At 41.7% G+C, this 18,806-nt stretch overlaps 1 long non-coding RNA gene across 1 annotated transcript; it reads right to left on the bottom strand.

Moving 5' to 3' along the window:
* Window positions 1–1,792: 1,792 nt before the first annotated feature.
* On the bottom strand, window positions 1,793–11,588 carry LOC138964023 (uncharacterized). The gene is made up of 6 exons (XR_011454989.1): window positions 10,831–11,588; window positions 10,176–10,244; window positions 8,940–9,033; window positions 7,801–7,971; window positions 7,248–7,347; window positions 1,793–3,787 (listed from the first exon to the last, which is right to left on the bottom strand). It is a non-coding gene; the product is annotated as an uncharacterized lncRNA (long non-coding RNA).
* Window positions 11,589–18,806: the final 7,218 nt, after the last annotated feature.

Raw genomic sequence — 18,806 nt, 5'->3', positions numbered from 1 at the left:
TAAAATTTGAACTTTTCTTATTCCCGAATATTTTTTGTGGGCGCAGAAGCACGGGGCAAATGGTATTGTTTTTTTCTGGAGGGGGATCAGACAATATAAAACCAATTAGAGGCCGAGTTGCCTGACAGAAAGGCCAATTCTAGCCCCAGTCCATGCCGGTTACATGTAATTAGCTATGCACACATTTGAGATCGATACCCAACCTTACTGAGCATCAGTTCTTTGCGTTATTTTAATTTTCTTGTTTTTCTTTAAAATAAAAAAGGGAATGGTTTTATTGATGTCATTTTATTATGTCATTATCTAGTCAGCATAAATGACTTTTGTGGATACAGGAGAAAGTGTTAAAATGTGAAGATTTCAAGTGTGGTTTGTGGTCATCTGCTCAGTTGACCACTTAAAATGTTGTTTCATTTGATGATACGTTTTGTTTGGTGTTCCCGCTTGAATGTGACAGTAAGTTGTACAATGTTACTCTGTGTGTGTGTGTGTGTGTGTGTGTGTGTGTGTGTGTGTGTCATGTGTGTGTGTGTGTGTGTGTGTGTGTGTGTGTGCGTGCGTGAGTGTGTTTGTGTGTGTTGGTGTGTGTGTGTGTTTGGTAACCGGCTTTGTACAGCGGGACCACCTTATTTTGTCATGTATTTTTATTCATTCTGGAGCTTTATTAAATAAACTGCCCATTTCAATCACAACTCTGGTCTGGTCTTATTGTCAGTGTTGCATAAATGATTGTATGTAAGCTTGTCAACATACAAAGAAAAAAGAAAGAAGCATTCTGTGTCGAAATATCTTGACTAAAAATCAGGCGGAAGACTACACCTGTTGCATTTCCTATTATGCTCAGGCAATTATAACTGAGGGCGGAAGCGACAATGATTCGTTTTCCCCCCAGATAACATTAATTTGTAGAGACGGAAAAGGAACACGCACATTCTGGAACTGATTTGTGTAAATAACTGAGAGGGTGTTTTGTCTGTTTTGTGAAACGGTCCTCACACATTTGCAAAGTTCCACAGTTAGGCAGCTGAATTAAAGCATTACATAATGCATAGTGTAAACTCTAGGCCTACTTCAAGGTCTTATTACTTCAAGATGCATACACGTGCTGTTGTATCTGTTAGTGCTTGCCGGACCGTGACCAGTGCTGATTAAAATGGCTTAGATTGTTACTAATTTGAAACTACAGTATGTCCTTTTTACGCGTTGTGGCAACTGAATTTTGTTGGTACCGATGATTTATACAAAGACTTTTATCACAGGTTTCTTCCATATCAAACATTTATACTTACCTTCAAGTTCGAGTTTACCTTTACTTTCACGAGGAGAGTCTGTGTGTGTGTGTGTGTGTGTGTGTGTGTGCACGCTTAAATATTCTTGATTTTTGAACATAAGCAGTTTATCTGTCATGGAGTTGTGTGTGTTTTCATGTCTGCGTGTTCTTTTCCCCCTCCTTCCTCCTCTCGGCAGTCCGGCTTCAGTCATTTTATTCCTCCCCTCAAAGCAGAAAGCAGCATTGTGTTAATGTTCAGAACTTTGCCAGGTTTTTTGTTTGTTTGTTGTGCTTCTTTAATTTAGGTTTGTTGTTTGTTTAAAACACTCAAACATACGCACACATCCACACGCACACTTTTACTTTTTAAGTTATAATAAGTATTGCATTCAGCCACGTTTTTTTTTCTCAGTTGATATTCTGATTTTTGCCATTTTTTTGTGTAATTTGTTTTTGTTGTGCTTGTTTGATGTAGGTTTGGTGTTGTTTGTCGTTGTTTGTTTAACACACACTCAAACACACACTAACCAGACACACACACACACCACCACCACCACCACCACAAGAATAGGTTTACACTCACTTTTTCCTCCACGTTTTAATTTTGGCAATATCATTAACCCAGGATTGCAAAGCAGGGATCATTTGTCAATTTCATAACAACGTACATACAATTTCAGCTGGTCACTTCAATAAAATGTGCATCATCACAGGTTTCTGCTGGAATGACAGTGTCTTATCTGTCAACACAAAATACACACACACAAAATGAGTGTGATGCTGTATGCCTCCTAACAGATCCTAACTTCACCCTCCAAACCTCCCTGCAGATGTATGTTCTGTGCACAAAAATAACCTTTTAAAATATACAAAATGCAAACGACATTTCTACATTTGTAGTTGTGCTGCAGACCTGTTTACCCCCATAAGTGTTTTGGAGTAATGCTCAGCCCCAAAAATAGTAATCCTGGTACAAAAATAGTAATCATCCAGCATTCGTCGCCAATTACAACGCACATGACAACTGTGTCTGCGAAACGCAATCATGCACATATATCCATCATTCACAAACAAAACACATCAAGTCAGTTTTTGTAGTCATCATAATGTCAAAGAAGATTACATCAAAAGCACATGCATCACTGATTTTTTTCCGTTTGCTCGTAGTAGGCCTTTTTCAGTGTGTCAAGAGCTTCTCTACTGTACTTGCGCTTGCTGAAGGTACTGAACTTGTCAAATTCAGGTGCACGGAGCCCCTGGGGCTTTTAGTCATACCTCAGGCAGCTATCTGTTAGAAGAACTACCAAGTTTCATTGACTTGCACCCAAAGAGTCAAGAACTGCGATTTTTTTACGAATCAATTTTGTACTCGGACCCGGCTGGTCTTGACCTATTTTTGGATCTAAATTTAGATCAGGTAGATCACCACATCATGCACAAAAAGACACGTCACTAGCAAACTATGTCAGACATCATCATGAGTTTGTATAAAACAAAATGGAGGCCGGAATCACTCAGTTGAATCGAACTCCGACCAAACACCACGTAATAACTAGGTTAATTTATGCACTCGCGTGAACAAGAAACTGTCGAGCTTCACAGATGTCGTCGTTGGGTAGTTTTGGGTTTGTTTTACTACCATAGGAGGATTTTTGAACTGTAAATGCACTCAGCTGCAACAAAAACGCAAAACGAAGGCTGTAAGCTGCACTGTGCCTTTAAGTAGCTCAACACAATGATCGCAGCCCAGGGTGCTAACACAGTTTGGAAGGTCAAGGTTTTATAGTATGCTTCACTAACGGGATCTTATAAAAAAGCTAAAACATTTACCACTGAAGAAAAACCATCTCTGAACAATTCAAAATTGTCACACTACTAGTTTTACATTTTAAGGATCTTGCCTAGTGCACATCTTTTTATTATGAAACATTTGTATTGTAAACAAAAGAAAACACAATGTCTTGTGATCTGTAAATGTTCTACAGGGAACTTTATACATTGTTCAAGTGAAGTACTGTACAGCCTATTTAGCTTGTTCATTTTCTCCCTATAATCTGCTACAATTCAATAAACTGCTGTAAACTTGTGTGCCCTTAAAGTAGATTTATGTCCTTCTGTGTGGGCACCTTCTTCTTCTTCTTCCTCTTCAGTGTTCAGTGTTTGCATTTGGATGTGTGCTCTCTGGCCAAGTCTTGTTGCACAGGGGTACGGGTGGCAAGAAAAGGCCACCCTCTCAGAACGTGTTGCAGAGTCTGTTCTTCCTACCCTAGCCACAGTCGCACGCTGTAGGTGCAAAACCTATCCTTTTGATGTGTACCTTCAGACAGCAGTGTTCTGTGCAAAGGCGAAAGATGGCTGTCTGTTCTGCGTGAGTAAGATGGGGCTATGGTCTTGAATGAGCTGGTAGCTGTCTGTCTTAAAAAAAAAAAAAATAGACATCAAAGAAGCTGCAGCACCAGCCAAGTGTTGACTGTTTTCTTTATGCGTAACCTGGTCCTGGCAGTAGCTGTTGTCCATCTGTAAACAAGCAAGATCATTATTATAATATATTGATGGTGTATTTGTTTTACCCAAAAGACGATTAAAATAACATTTAATTTTTGTTTTAGTTATGTGGCATACATGCAGTGGAACGATCATATCTTGTGGTATCTTCCCTCTGAGAAAAAAACTACTATTCAAAATGTACTTTTACATACTTTTTTGTTAACTTAGGCTTTTGAAGATCCACATCCAATCCTGCCACAATGTAGGCACAATCATAGGCTAAAATTGTCAGGGTTATTTACCATCGAACTGTCCTCAACATTCTATGCTGACACACACACATGCACACACACACTGGCACAGACACATAACTTGACTTCACTTTGGAAGGTTATGTGATGCTTAAATCATTTGTCTTGCCACTAGTTCATCACAAGTAACCACTGTGTTTATTGCTGGTATGTGCTTAAATGGAGGGATAGTCTTATCCCATGGTAAAATTTAAAAAAAAAAAAAAAAGCCTGGCAGGTGATGTGAGATGTGAGCCAAACTGTGTTCACGAAAAGCAGCCGGCCTTTAATAACACAAAGCTGCCTCTGTACACAATTCTGCTTTTACACATGCTATCCCTTAACTTGGATTCATACCAAAAATCAAGCCTGGTTTCATAGGAAACAGTCAGAATGTTGATTCAGCATTTAGAATGATAATCTTATTTCATGTACACGCCTTGGCAAATCTGACAATTAAGTAAGCAGAAGTTTTCTTCACGGGACGGATTTGCTCATTTTATTATGTAGCAATGCACTTCACTTGGTCACATACACCCCCCCCCCCCCCCCCCCTCTGTGCACAGTGATAGTTTTAAACAAGGAATTCTGTAAACACAGGGGTGGTCAAATACACCCCCCCCTTCCCTCTGTGCACAGTGATAGTTTTAAACAAGGAATTCTAACACAGGGGTGGTCAAATACACCCCCCCCCCCCTTCCCTCTGTGCACAGTGATAGTTTTAAACAAGGAATTCTGTAAACACAGGGGTGGTCGAATACACCCCCCCCCCCCCCTTCCCTCTGTGCACAGTGATAGTTTTAAACAAGGAATTCTGTAAACACAGGGGTGGTCAAATACACCCCCCTTCCCTCTGTGCACAGTGATAGTTTTAAACAAGGAATTCTGTAAACACAGGGGTTGTCAAATACACCCCCCCCCCCTTCCCTCTGTGCACAGTGATAGTTTTAAACAAGGAATTCTGTAAACACACGGGTGGTCAAATACACCCCCCCCCCCCCTTCCCTCTGTGCACAGTGATAGTTTTAAACAAGGAATTCTGTAAACACAGGGGTGGTCAAATACACCCCCCCCCCCTTCCCTCTGTGCACAGTAATAGTTTTAAACAAGGAATTCTGCTGTAAACACAGGGGTGGTCAAATCCACCCCCCCCCCCCCCCTTCTCTCTGTGCACAGTGATAGTTTTAAACAAGGAATTCTGTAAACACAGGGGTGGTCAAATACACCCCCCCCCCCCTTCCCTCTGTGCACAGTGATAGTTTTAAACAAGGAATTCTATAAACACAGGGGTGGTCAAATACACCCCCCCCCCTTCCCTCTGTGCACAGTGATAGTTTTAAACAAGGAATTCTGTAAACACAGGGGTGGTCAAATACACCCCCCCCCCCCTCTTCCCTCTGTGCACAATGATAGTTTTAAACAAGGAATTCTGTAAACACAGGGGTGGTCAAATACACCCCCCCTTCCCTCTGTGCACAGTGATAGTTTTAAACAAGGAATTCTGTAAACACAGGGGTGGTCAACTACACCCCCCCCCCCCTTCCCTCTGTGCACAGTGATAGTTTTAAACAAGGAATTCTGTAAACGCAGGGGTGGTCAAATACACCCCCCCCCCCTTCCCTCTGTGCACAGTGATAGTTTTAAACAAGGAATTCTGTAAACACAGGGGTGGGACTCTCTTGTGATGAAAAAAGAGGAAATCCCTTTTTTTCCAGGGGGTTCGGGGGCATGTTACCCCGAATTTTGGTTAAATGGTACATTAAAATCTGTGCAATCTGACAAAAAAGACATTCTCCACACTCCCCAACCTCCCCCCCCCCCCCCCCCTCAAAATTACTATTAGTTATCAGGAGTTTTCAGTCAGCACAATTTAACTCTCAAGCCTCCAGTGTTCTGTTTCATCTCCACGTCTCTCCAAATCATTCAGTCAACAAGTCATAGATATTGTAATGAAATGTGACGCGGAAAAATAGATTACTCCAGCAGAATTCGTAAGTTGTGTCCGCGGAAATCCGCGGAAAAGCCCCACCCCTGAAACAGCACTACTCACTGCATGGTGCCTTTTCCAGAAATAAATTCATCAAAAAATGTCAACTCACAACAGCAAGAGTCAGTGTGTCGATTGTTCATATGTGACAAAGTTGAGGGATGAGCTTATCCTATGTTAAAGCCTGGCCAGAACTGAGACGGTGACGAGAAGTAGTGTGCCTATAATGACACAATGCTTTCTTCGTAAGCAATTAGATTCAACATCTCAGATCTGGTCAGGCCTATACAAATGCCATCTCTCAACTTGGTCCATACAAAAATCATGAACCTGGCTTAATTCTGTACAGAGTGGGAATTTGTTTTTCTCTTTTTCGAAATCCAAAATAAGCAAAATCAGGTCTTAAAATCAATCAATCAATATGAGGCTTATATCGCGCGTATTCCGTGGTTACAGTTCTAAGAGCAGGGATTTATTTTATCTTTTTATTTTATGCAATTTATATCGTGCACATATTCAAGGCGCAGGGATTTATTTATGCCGTGTGAGATGGAATTTTTTTTACACAATACATCACGCATTCACATCGGCCAGCAGATCGCAGCCATTTCAGCGCATATCCTACTTTTCACGGCCTATTATTCCAAGTCACACGGGTATTTTGGTGGACATTTTTATATATGCCTATACAATTTTGCCAGGAAAGACCCTTTTGTCAATCGTGAGATCTTTAACGTGCACACCCCAATGTAGTGTACATGAAGGGACCTCGGTTTTTCGTCTCATCCGAAAGATAGCACTTGAACCCACCACCTAGGTTAGGGAAGGTGGGAGAAAATTGCTAACGCCCTGACCCAGGGTCGAACTCGCAACCTCTCGCTTCCGAGCGCAATTGCGTTACCACTCGGCCACCCAGTCCAAGTCCAAATGGAGCAAGTCTTAAAATGGGAGTGAATTTACAGATGTTATGAACAAGAAGTCTGCGAAAACAGGGTCATTAATAGGAAGGAGTCTTAGATTGGGGTGTCTTAAAAGGGGCAGGGGTGGAGGCCACTGTAATGACCATGAAATAATCAAAATAATACTATCAGTCATCTTATTCTCTACCAAATTTCTAGAGGTCAAGACAATGATACAGATTATTTACTTGTGTCACTGTTAGTGTCATTCTATGAATAACAGACCGATAGAAAGAGAGCTCTGTGTCTTGTACCTGGGTTCGTGCTCAGTTGCTTGAAAATTGACTTGTCAGAGGTTCTTCTTCAGCCTTACACCAGCCTACAGCGGTAGCTTCTACTTCACCAAACTTTGTTCTGAAACAAAATAAATAAAACACATCTTCAGGGTCAAGCATATGTATCAAATCATGATCACACAATTAAACCTTCTTCTTTGGTCAGTACTATTGAAGATTTGTTAATTGTTTCTTGTTCACAAAAGCACTAATCAAAAAATTGCTCCAGGGGCTTGCAACGCAGTACAATATATTACCTTACTGGGAGAATGCAAGTTTCCAGTACAAAGGACTTAACATTTCTTACATACTGCTTGACTAAAATCTTTACAAACATTGACTATATTCTATACAAGAAACACTTAACAAGGGTAAAAGGAGAAACAGAATCCGTTAGTCGCCTCTTACGACATGCTGGGGAGCATCGGGTAAATTCTTCCCCCTAACCCGCGGGGGGTTGTACAAGATAATGAAATAGAGTGAATTTTGAAGTGCATTCATAATTAAAGCCCAATCATGTGGTTTAACCTACCTAGTCTTGAAAAGCCTGTCCGAGGAAACAGATCAAGCACCCTTCCGCAGACCTTCCTGACGGAAGAGTCTTGGTTGTAACCGCTCACTTTCTAAAGTAGTCCATAAGCAGTTCCATGTGCCTATGTTATCACTGTAACCAGCTCCTTTGTGTACCTGTGATCTGGATGAGCTGCAACACATAAAACTTTCATATGAACACTATGTCAAGTATACCAGTTAGCATCCATCAAACACTGACTGACTGAGGAGCATCACAAGATCTGTTCTAAGGAGGTAACAACTATTGTCACAAAGTGTTTATGATACAGCTGCAGGCACATGGCACTGAGTGGTCAATTGGTGAGGGGGGGGGGGGGGCAGAAGTTCTGCTCAGTCTTGTCTGCTGATACTACACTTTGTGGTGGTGTAAGGCAGGGAATCACACCCCAACCACTGGCCCCGCCCACCTGGTGTCGAGTGCCTGTGGATACATCAGTCCCAGTCATGGCTGGCCCCCGGTTGACAACTGCCATGTACGTCATGTACGGGTACATTTACTTTGCAGTACAGATTAGTTTTCAATAGCAATGACATCATGGACGCACACCTGCCCAACGCAGACAAGGACAGCAAAATCAGGGACCAAACGTGATAAAGAGTAACTAATCGTCACAAACATCAAAATGCTTTGCATTTCTTGACCAGATAACAATCATTTCTGGGCAATTGAAGATTATTATTCCACCTACAGGCTATCACCCCCATGGCTGTTACTTGTAACACATTTCATTTCTTAAAATGTTTTGTAAAGTAATACTGTAGTTAATAGATTTCTCTGAAAGGCACATTCCTTCTCATGAAAACAATTTGGCTCACCGTCTAAGATCTGGTCAGGCTTTAAAATGGGATAAGACATGATCTCTTAACTTGTTCACATACCCACAATGAACGGTCTGGTTGCTCTCTGCGCCAAGTGCGATTGTGTTATGAATAAATGCTGTAAAAGCTACAACTGTACTAGCTCATTTAAAAAAAAAATCACAAAATGTCACTTCACCACAGCAAGCAAACAGTGTGTTTATTTCTGGTATAGAACAGACACACACACACACACACACACATACACCAAAGCAACACAAAAGCCCAAAACATGCCTACCATCTAAATGAGGAATCCAGTTCCAACTGTCTTCTGCCAATATAACACTGCCAGAGACACCATGGTGTAGAAAGTCAGTTTAAAGAGAGACTACCTGAAAGAAAAATGATACAATAATAATAAAACACCCAGTGCAATAGACATATTTGCTCGTTAAAGGCTTACTTTACCATGTAAAAACATTTTGCTTCACAGTCTCAGATCTTGTCAGGCTTTTACTTGGGATAAGATCATCCCTCTACTTGGACGAATAGCAACATAGATCAGCTTGAATGCTCTCTGTGCAGAGTGGTTTTTGTTTGTTTGTTAAAGAATTAGTTTTGTTAGCAACACTGGTACCTTTTTGTGAAAATATTTCATCACACATTTTAACTCACCACAGCAAGCAGTCACTGAATATATAATGTTTTGTATGTGGCCAAGATGAGGGATTCCATGTTAAAGCATAGCCACATTATACTGTAGTGACAAGGCAAGTGGGCCTTTAAATTGTAAACTGATATATTGTGCATTTTGACTTCTTCATAAATTATAACCCTGATGCAGGCAGTCATCAGTACATGTAGTGGTTTAGTCCCTTGAATGAGAAAAGAATGACTTTGCAAGAAAGAAACTCGGAGTCAAAGTCAAAATACCCTTTAAATCACATTTACAAACTATAGATTCCACAGGGTTTGAAGTTAGAAAGCTCTGAAAATAACTCTGCTATTTGAAATTGACTAATAGTATTAACTTATACCGCCATACATGATACACATGTACAGACAAATGAACTAAGGCTTGTGAAGATCCATAATCCTGCTACACAAAGACACAATCATTCAGAGGTTGAAATTGCCAGGGTCATTTTCCATCCCCATGTAGCCTGGATTTAATTACTGGCATGTTTTTCAGTTAAAGAGATGTGTCACTCAGAATGACAGGAGATGGTTCACTCAATGCAGAGCATAATATAACATTGATTTCTTCATGCCATCTGATTTGCAGTTGAATTCACAGGGCGAGAAAAATTCTAGACTGTCCTCAACATTCTATGCTGACTGTAAATTGTAATTATATAATACATCCACCCTAGCTAACTGGTACACTAATCACTTGCTCTGGCTTACTTCTTTTTCCAACATAATAAATCTGTTATTTGTACTTTAGCCTTTTGTGGTAAAATATTCTCATTACCACCAGTTGCACTCACAAGCTATTGCACTAGTGTATTTTGGAAATGATCAAAGGACTTACTTGTGTTCTACAACAGCACCATGTCAGTGTTGCGGGAAGAATGAGGCAGGGCTTGGTAATAACTGAGACCTGCAAGTAAACAGAACATATTTAGAATCCCAGCATGTGTTATAATTTGTGTATATTTATATTATAAGGTCTTACATTGCAATAACAAACACACACACACACATGCACACACTCATTCAATGTGCTCTATGTGCTAAGAATAAGAGTGATTGTTTAATGAATTAACGCTGAAGAAGCTACTAGTTGCTTAAACACATTCATAGCAAAATGTCACTTGATCACCACATCAAGCACACTGTATCTTCATTTCTGGTTGTATACATTGTATGCAAGTGGAGGGATGATCTTATTCCATGTAAAATCCTAGCTCAGCTGATCTCTCTCAACTTGGATTCATACCAAAAATCAGGAGCCTGGGTGTTTCTGTTCAGTGGGCATTTCCCTATTTGTTTTATTTGAATGCATTTCTTAAAAAGAACACTTCCTCTGCATAGCCGTCAGGATGTTGGTTCCACCTTTAGGAATGTGTCTTAGTGGACGGACAATCTTATTCCATGTACATGTTCCATTCCTTCGTGCATTATGTGATTCTACTGTATTTTAGTCATAAACAATGACCTTCATTCTAATAAGAAGAGACTATTACCTTTCACCTCGGACGTGTCAACTCATATTTTGCCGCTGAGTCGGTGGACAGTTGCTGGAAACCGAGTCCGTCGTCACACTTCGGGCTTTGGCAACTAAGTTCACTTTGCGGGTCTTTCCCCTTGTAACACCATACTTGTTCGATCACAGTTTCTTTGTTCATCGGCCGAAGCAGGCCCCTCCTTCGCTCCCGTCTCGGACACAGTTTCCTCAGTGCAGTCGGGCATGAGAGCCCGCCCTTGAACGCACTCTCCCCTGTACCGCATAGTTTTAAACCTCCCCACCTTTTTAATCTCCCTGTTTGCCGGAGCTAACCACTATCGGTAACAGTGACTCAACCACAGCAAGAACCCAGTCCTCTTCGGAAGAAGATGATGATCAAAGATGCATTGCCGACGCCGGCCATGTTGAATTAGTGAAAACCGAAACGTGGAAGCGAAACTAACTTATCTTCGGGAATCAATTAGGAAAATTATATGTGTAGTAGGTAGAAAAATGGCATTTAATGAGACAGATAAAACTCGGATCAAATGAGAAAGAAAGAACTATCCAAACTTGCAAGCACAGCCGCGGTAGTCCTAAGTACGTACGTACTGAAGTTCCCGATCCATGTTTTAGTGTAACCAGCGCTGTCTCTAGTCTATAGATGCGCAACAGGATAAGAGATACCCTGAGGTTATAAGTGATACTCCCACATACGTTGCACAAGCATAATTTAACGTTACCTTATGTACGGTCCAACCGGTGTGCAATGGGTGGAGGGAGAGAGAGAGGGAGGGAGGGAGGAGAGAGAGAGAGAGAGAGAGAGAGAGAGAGAGAGAGAGAGAGAGAGAGAGAGAGAGAGAGAGAGAGTGTGTCTGAGAGAAATAAACAGACAGACAGACAAACTGAAAGACTGAAAGACAGGCAGAGCAAGAACAAGAAGAGAAAGGTTGTCTGTCTGTAGGATTGAACAGGATGTGCTTTGTCTTACTTTAACGTCAGGCTGAGTGTCATGATTTTTTTTCCAGATATTGATTTTGTTTTTAATTAAAAAAAAAAAGCGGACAAAATGTCTCTAGTTATAATTGTAAGAAAAGAAAAAGAAGACGAAGCAGAAGAACAAGAAATGTGAGATGATCTAGGAGGATACCAGTCATACATCCGGGTTTTTTCAGCCTTGTTCACCTCGGAAAAGAGAAAAAAAAAGAAAGAAAAGAAGAAAGAAAGAAAGAAAGAGAGATAAATAAAAAGAAATAAGGAAATAAAAGAAATGAACGAAAACACAGGGTCAAATTTGAAAACTGAAAAAAGAAAAGAAAAATTAAAACGAAAAGAAAAAGGAAGAAACCTTGTTCCTTCGTCGTTCTATATCCCTCATCTCTACTCGCCCGCACCCCCCCCCCCCCCCCCCCCCCCCCTTCGCTTTGCTGTTTTTCTTTTCCGGACTGTGTGTGTGTGTGTGTGTCTTTTAATCATCCCTCTCTCTCTCTCTCACACACACGACACACATACACACGCACGCACACACACACACACACACACACACACACACACACACACACACACACACACACACACACACACACACACACACACACACACACACACACACACAATATCCCTCACCTAGGAATACTGCCAGAGGAGTCGCAGCACTCGTTGTTGCCACAGCAACCGTAGCTGCAGTTTCCACCACAGTGGTCGTCTTCGTTGTTTCTGGTGGTTGTGTGGTCGTCATCGTTATCGTCGGATTTTACTGTCAGGAAGCAGAGCAAAATATTGCATGAGGACAGAGTGACAGTAACAACAGTGATCAAACAAATGAGGAAATAACTCGGTACCCGCGTCAGTCTACCGCGCGCGCGCGTGTGTGTGTGTGTGTGTGTGTATGTGTGTGGGTCACCCTGAATGTGTTTCAGTAACTCGCGCAAAGCTAGGACAAGTTTCATTGTAAAACCCACAGCGCACTATATCTACTACTGTTCAGACACTGCAACACAGCTGTCAAAGCTAGGACAAGTTTCATTGTAAAACCCACAGCGCACTATATCTACTACTGTTCAGACACTGCAACACAGCTGTCAAAGCTAGGACAAGTTTCATTGTAAAACCCACAGCGCACTATATCTACTACTGTTCAGACACTCCAACACAGCTGTCAAAGCTAGGACAAGTTTCATTGTAAAACCCACAGCGCACTATATCTACTACTGTTCAGACACTGCAACACAGCTGTCAAAGCTTGGACAAGTTTTATTGTAAAACCCACAGCGCACCATATCTACTACTGTTCAGACACTGCAACACAGCTGTCAAAGCTAGGACAAGTTTCATTGTAAAACCCACAGCGCACTATATCTACTACTGTTCAGACACTGCAACACAGCTGTCAAAGCTAGGACAAGTTTCATTGTAAAACCCACAGCGCACTATATCTACTACTGTTCAGACACTGCAACACAGCTGTCAAAGCTAGGACAAGTTTCATTGTAAAACCCACAGCGCACCATATCTACTACTGTTCAGACACTGCAACACAGCTGTCAAAGCTAGGACAAGTTTCATTGTAAAATCCACAGCGCACTACATCTACTACTGTTCAGACACTGCATGTGCTTCAAAACATAACCGAATAAAAAGTATCTACAACTAAAGTTGGTTTGTTTTGATTCCTTTGACATTCCTCAAACTACGTCTTCCGTACCTCGCAGTGGGACCCGCAGGGAAGTTTGTTGTGACCCAGATTAAGGCTGAACCACTTCACGCTTAGGCATCAACCTTAATTGGCGTGTTTCATTTGTTTTCAGGAGGGGGTAGGTTCCTTCGCGGTATGAGCAGGCCTGGGTACAAATGTTTTTTGGTTGATGTCCTTCCTCCGTCCGCCATTCTACGGTACATTGTTCTTGCCATAATGTTTGAGTGACTGAAGGCTTTCGGTAAGATTACCTGCATTGAAGTATTATTACAAACACGGTGTTTTTTGCAAGACAGCAAGTTGTTTAAATGTTAACGGGCCATCGGGTTGTGGAAAATGTATGCCTACAAAAATAAATAAATAAATAAATAGAAACAAAATCTTGAAGGGACAGAAACTCTCTCAGTCTTCTCTAACTGTCAATCTTTATTTCTGTTTCTCATTCTTTACATTGAAAGTCTTCTTGGATCGAACTGGCCCATACCGGCGTGGCATGCTATGGTCATTCGCTATTAAAAAAAAAAAGAAACGGCTTTCTGTTTTTGCTTTTTTAGTGTTTTATCCTTTTTCATAAACGTACCAGCGATGAGCGTGCCTGAAACATTTTTTTTAAGAAGTGTAACCATCACGCAGCAGTATTTGTTGTTTTAATCTTCGTGGCAGTCCCGAAACTAATTCATCCGTATCTGGTACTTGTACAAGATTTATACAAAGGAGGCAGTGTTGTGTTACCCTAAATTACACAGTCTTGTACCCCGCAGTCAATGGGTCTTCTGGTACATGTATACCGGCCGTAGCTATTTACCGACACGGGTGACTGGTTTTACTGAATGCTGTAGCTAGTGTACGTGCGTTCAACCTTAGCTGTAGGTGCTTAGTCTAGTTTCAAACCTGTCGTATTATTTGAGTGGTGAGCTTCACCTCGATCGAAACTTATAGTAGAACACGAACACATCGGCAACTAATGTACTTTACCGTAAACAAATAAAAACGGAGGATAGAGCATTGTTCCTTTTTCTTGATTGATTGATTGATTGACTGACTGATTGATTGATTTTGTTTGGGCTAAGTTTAACTTACGACTGATTGACGAACTTTCATTACTGTAACCCGCTCGCTCCTATTTTTCCCACCAGCCCTGATAATTTGAGGGGGCTAGGGTGGTATAGCCGGTAGAGAACGAGAACTTCAAGTGCAAAATCAGTACAATGTAATACAATTTACAACTCTCAAGCATGGAGAACAAAAATTGCTTCCAGATATAAGCCGCATTCCCGTGAGGCATTTAATAACGATGAAGACACGAAATGTTTTCCCCGTTGGCCTCAGTTCAAGTCAATGTATAAATGTATCTACTGATGTGTCTAGAATATGTGAGCCCATCCCTGCTGTCAAGAGAGATCCCGGCATGCACACGCATTCAGAATACTAGTTACACGGTAATCACTCACCAGTAACGACAATGTGAGCTGCACTCCAAATAACAAATGTCGTCCAAACCGTGGATGATGTCACGCGTTTCATGAAGATGACGTCCATGACGAAAGACTGAATATCTTCCCTGTTTGAAGCTTGAAGTCAAGTGCAATCTTCTCAATTTCCGTGAAACTCTCACTGGCTCTTCAGAATTCTCAGAATTATACTGCACAGTGTGTTGAGATAGACTACACACACACTTTCACATCGAACTAAATTGTTTTTGTGAGATGAATACCTAGTAGGTATCAAAAACTAAGGCCTGCACAAACAAGATGTCCAATGAATAAAACCAAAATCGTATTTTTTGTTTATCTCATCACAACACAAGTGCAACTGTTTTCTTTGTTTAATTCTTGAGCTGCGGCAGAGATACAAACCATTTCAAGCGAGCTTTTGCAGTGAACTAAATTAGTGTTTTGTTTTATTCAGCCATTCGTTTCGATTTTTTCTCTCGTGTTAGATGGTAGGGGCATCGACTTTTTTGTTCCCAGGTTTAGCCCAGACAAACATTGGCCATTATACCAATATATGCTTGCTGACTAATGGTCATGACCATGAACACTTTTCAGTCTCTATATTAAGCTGACCGTATTTTTGCCAGCAACGTTTGAACTCGCTTAATTTAATGTGAACACTGCGCTGACCGCCGGTTGTACATGTACTTTTAGTCCCACTGTTTCCTTCTTCGCCGCTGCTGTGCGCACCTGGTATCATAGATACATTGGTACACAGTTTGGATATAAAGTGTTTTTTCCCTTTGGAGTTGTTGTTCTTCTTCGCAGTTTCGCCTTGTTTAGCCCACCACCAGTCAGTAGGTTTAGTCGTGTGGACGTAAAGGTATATAGTTTCGTTATCACCACTAAATTCGCAGGTACGAACAACGCGCGTCTGCTCTGTGTCGCTGTCACCCGTCGTTGTTTACCCTTTCAGCAAGGACTGCTGACTAGTAGTCCTTGCCTTTCAGCTGACCGAGTACTGAAGCGCTGAGGGTGTGTGTGTGTGTGTGTTGGAGGTCGCGAAACGACTCGTGACTGACATGGGGTACATTCCTGTTTCTTTTCAGCCCCGCTCTACCCGTCTTACACGCATGATAACACTTCGCAATTGTCAGTACCTCCCGTAAACATATAGGCCGGATTTTTGTGGATTCAAATGTAATTCTGCTCTACTGAGTGTACATTTACAAGAATGTTTCTAAATTGTTGTGTTAGGAGTAAAGAACTGAATCCCAAAATCATTCCGTACACAATTTACTTTTTGTTAATGATTATCACACAAAAACTTCCCTACGTAGGTGCAGGTACTTGCAATTAACATAAAACAATCTGACAACAGGCAGAACTGGCTGTATGAAGGATACGATGATCATTCTTACTCATCAAGTTAAGTTCAATTGAACGGCCAACAAGTGTTTTAAACAGTGCTCCCAAACACGATTACGTACTAGATAGCAATGGTGGTTTGCTCAAAAACATCAATGAACAAACATGGTTTGCTTGTTTGAAACTCAACCACCCCACGCGTGGCATTTACCGAGCTTTTAAGTTGTGGCATTTACGCAGCTTCAGAAGCAAAACCCCACCTACTCTTGTAAGACTACATTACCCTTAAAAAAATAAGTCTGTCAAGAAGCAGATTAAAAAAATGTGTCGGCTAAAGATAAATCCAGCTCCCGAGTCAACAAAACGCACTAGTAAGCCTTCACAGGCATGCGACCAAGGGTAGGGCGGATGGTGTCGAGAGAGGTGAAGGGACGGGGAATGTTTACAGTGCCGTGTGCCGGGCTGTGAGCAGTGCCCACCAATGTTTAGCTCAGGCACCGTCGCAGCAGACGCGCCTTAGTTCTATGCAGGAAAATGCAGCGCGCTATTCTGGCCATGTGGCCAACTGTCGTCCTCATCTCTAAGACAGACTGATACCAAGAGGTGTAAGTTACACCCGCCTTCAGGCTCAGGCATTTTCAAACGCTCGACTCAAGACTGTTCAAGTCGAGTCATTGCTACTGTGATTTGGGGCTACCCGATTTGAATGGCTCACTTTTGTTTTGTCAAGTCCCAGCTGTAAAACGGCACTTTGAAAACATCAATAAACTGCACGCTTGTATTCAATGCTGCGTCATAAATATGTATGCAGTTGATACTCTCTCGCTCTCTTTCTCTATGTTGTATTAGGCATGCTTCTTGTGTTGTTAGTTTGTTTGTTTGAATTTGTCTTTTTTATTTATTAGTTTATTGGCTTGTAGTTTGTTGTTTTGTCTGATCGTCTCTCTGTTTGCTTCGCTTATATGTATATAATAACTTCATGTAATATGATGTTTTGTGTGTGTTTGATATGTAGTAAGGACAGGTTGTAAGACTAGGCTGTGCCTCTATCCTTATATATTAAAGATCAGTCAGTCAGTCAGTCAGTCTGTCAGCCTCTCTGTCTCTTTCTCTCTCTGTCTGTCTGTCCGTCTGTCTCTTTCAGTGTCTGTCTCTGTCTCTTTGCCCCTCTCTCTCTCTCTGTTGAGTGTGTGTGTGTGTGTTTGTATATATATGTGTGTGTGTGTGGGGGGGGAGGGGGGTAATCAGTTGTGTGTTCCACTTAGTTATCAGCAGCACTCATAAAAGTGGACCACTGAAAGAACATGTACATAAAGCCTTCCACCCACACAGTCTTAAGCTTCAGAAAAATGACTAGACTGGAGAACACGCCAATGGCAACGGTGTGCAGGCAACTTATTCGACTAAAGTTGAACTTGGACGGTGGACCCTGCGGGGATATAGCTCAGTCGGTAGCGCGCTGGATTTGTATTCAGTTGGCCGCTGTCAGCGTGAGTTCGATCCCAGGTTCGGCAGAAATTTATTTCACAGAGTCAACTTTGTGTGCAGACTCTCTTCGGTGTCCGAACCTCCCCCCGTGTACACTACATTGGGTGTGCACGTTAAAGATCCCACGATTGACAAAAGGGTCTTTCCTGGCAACATTGCTTAGGCACAGTTAATAATTGTCTAACTATACCCGTGTGACTTGGAATAATAGGCCGTGAAAGGTAAATATGCGCCGAAATGGCTGCAATCTACTGGCCGTATAAAATTTCATCTCACACGGCATCACTGCAGAGCGCCTAGAACTGTACCCACGGAATATGCGCGATATAAGACTCATTGATTGATTGATAAATGGTCGAATCTTCGTTTCATTCACTTACAAGATCCATATCACTTTGTTTTCAATTGCAGCACATTTACCGTCACACCTGTTCCATTGCTACCCGTTAGAGGGATACTATTGCTTTGACCATTTTGTGGGAGTTCCTGGCGAATTTGGGGAATCTAAAGAATCCAAAGTACCTTAATCTAGACGCACCGGCCACAATTTACTCGAAAACGCATAAGTGTAGAAATTAAATTGATTAAAGTGAGCGAATACGTTTCTACAGGCGCTGCCTCTCACGGGTGTGGGCAACAAAAAGTAATGAACAAGTGCCGCCTGGCGAAAAGACGGAAGCGCCATCAATGACGCGACCCCCTATAGTGATGTTCATCACGTACACAAAAACAGGAAGTAACTCAATGGAAAAAAACTAAACTAACCATCACAAAGGGTGCTCTCAGTTTCTTCGCCCGTCACGTTCTGCGATATTTAATTACGCTCTCAAAATACTTTCTTTTGCAAAGCCGACCTCCTGCGCGTGAGCAGCATTATTTGTAACGCAGAATCTTATGAAAGCGATCTGAAAGCCTTTCCCTTTACGCATCATCCCTTTGACCGTACAGGTCTGTACTACTACTAATTAAAGTTGAAGTGCAATGCCACGGTACTGCATACCCCCAGCGAAG

Source organism: Littorina saxatilis, linkage group LG4 (assembly GCF_037325665.1).
Source record: "Littorina saxatilis isolate snail1 linkage group LG4, US_GU_Lsax_2.0, whole genome shotgun sequence".
In the NCBI taxonomy this organism is placed as follows: domain Eukaryota; kingdom Metazoa; phylum Mollusca; class Gastropoda; order Littorinimorpha; family Littorinidae; genus Littorina; species Littorina saxatilis.
The sequence above is the reverse complement of the archived record's forward strand: the minus strand, read 5'-3'. Positions and strand labels throughout refer to the sequence as shown.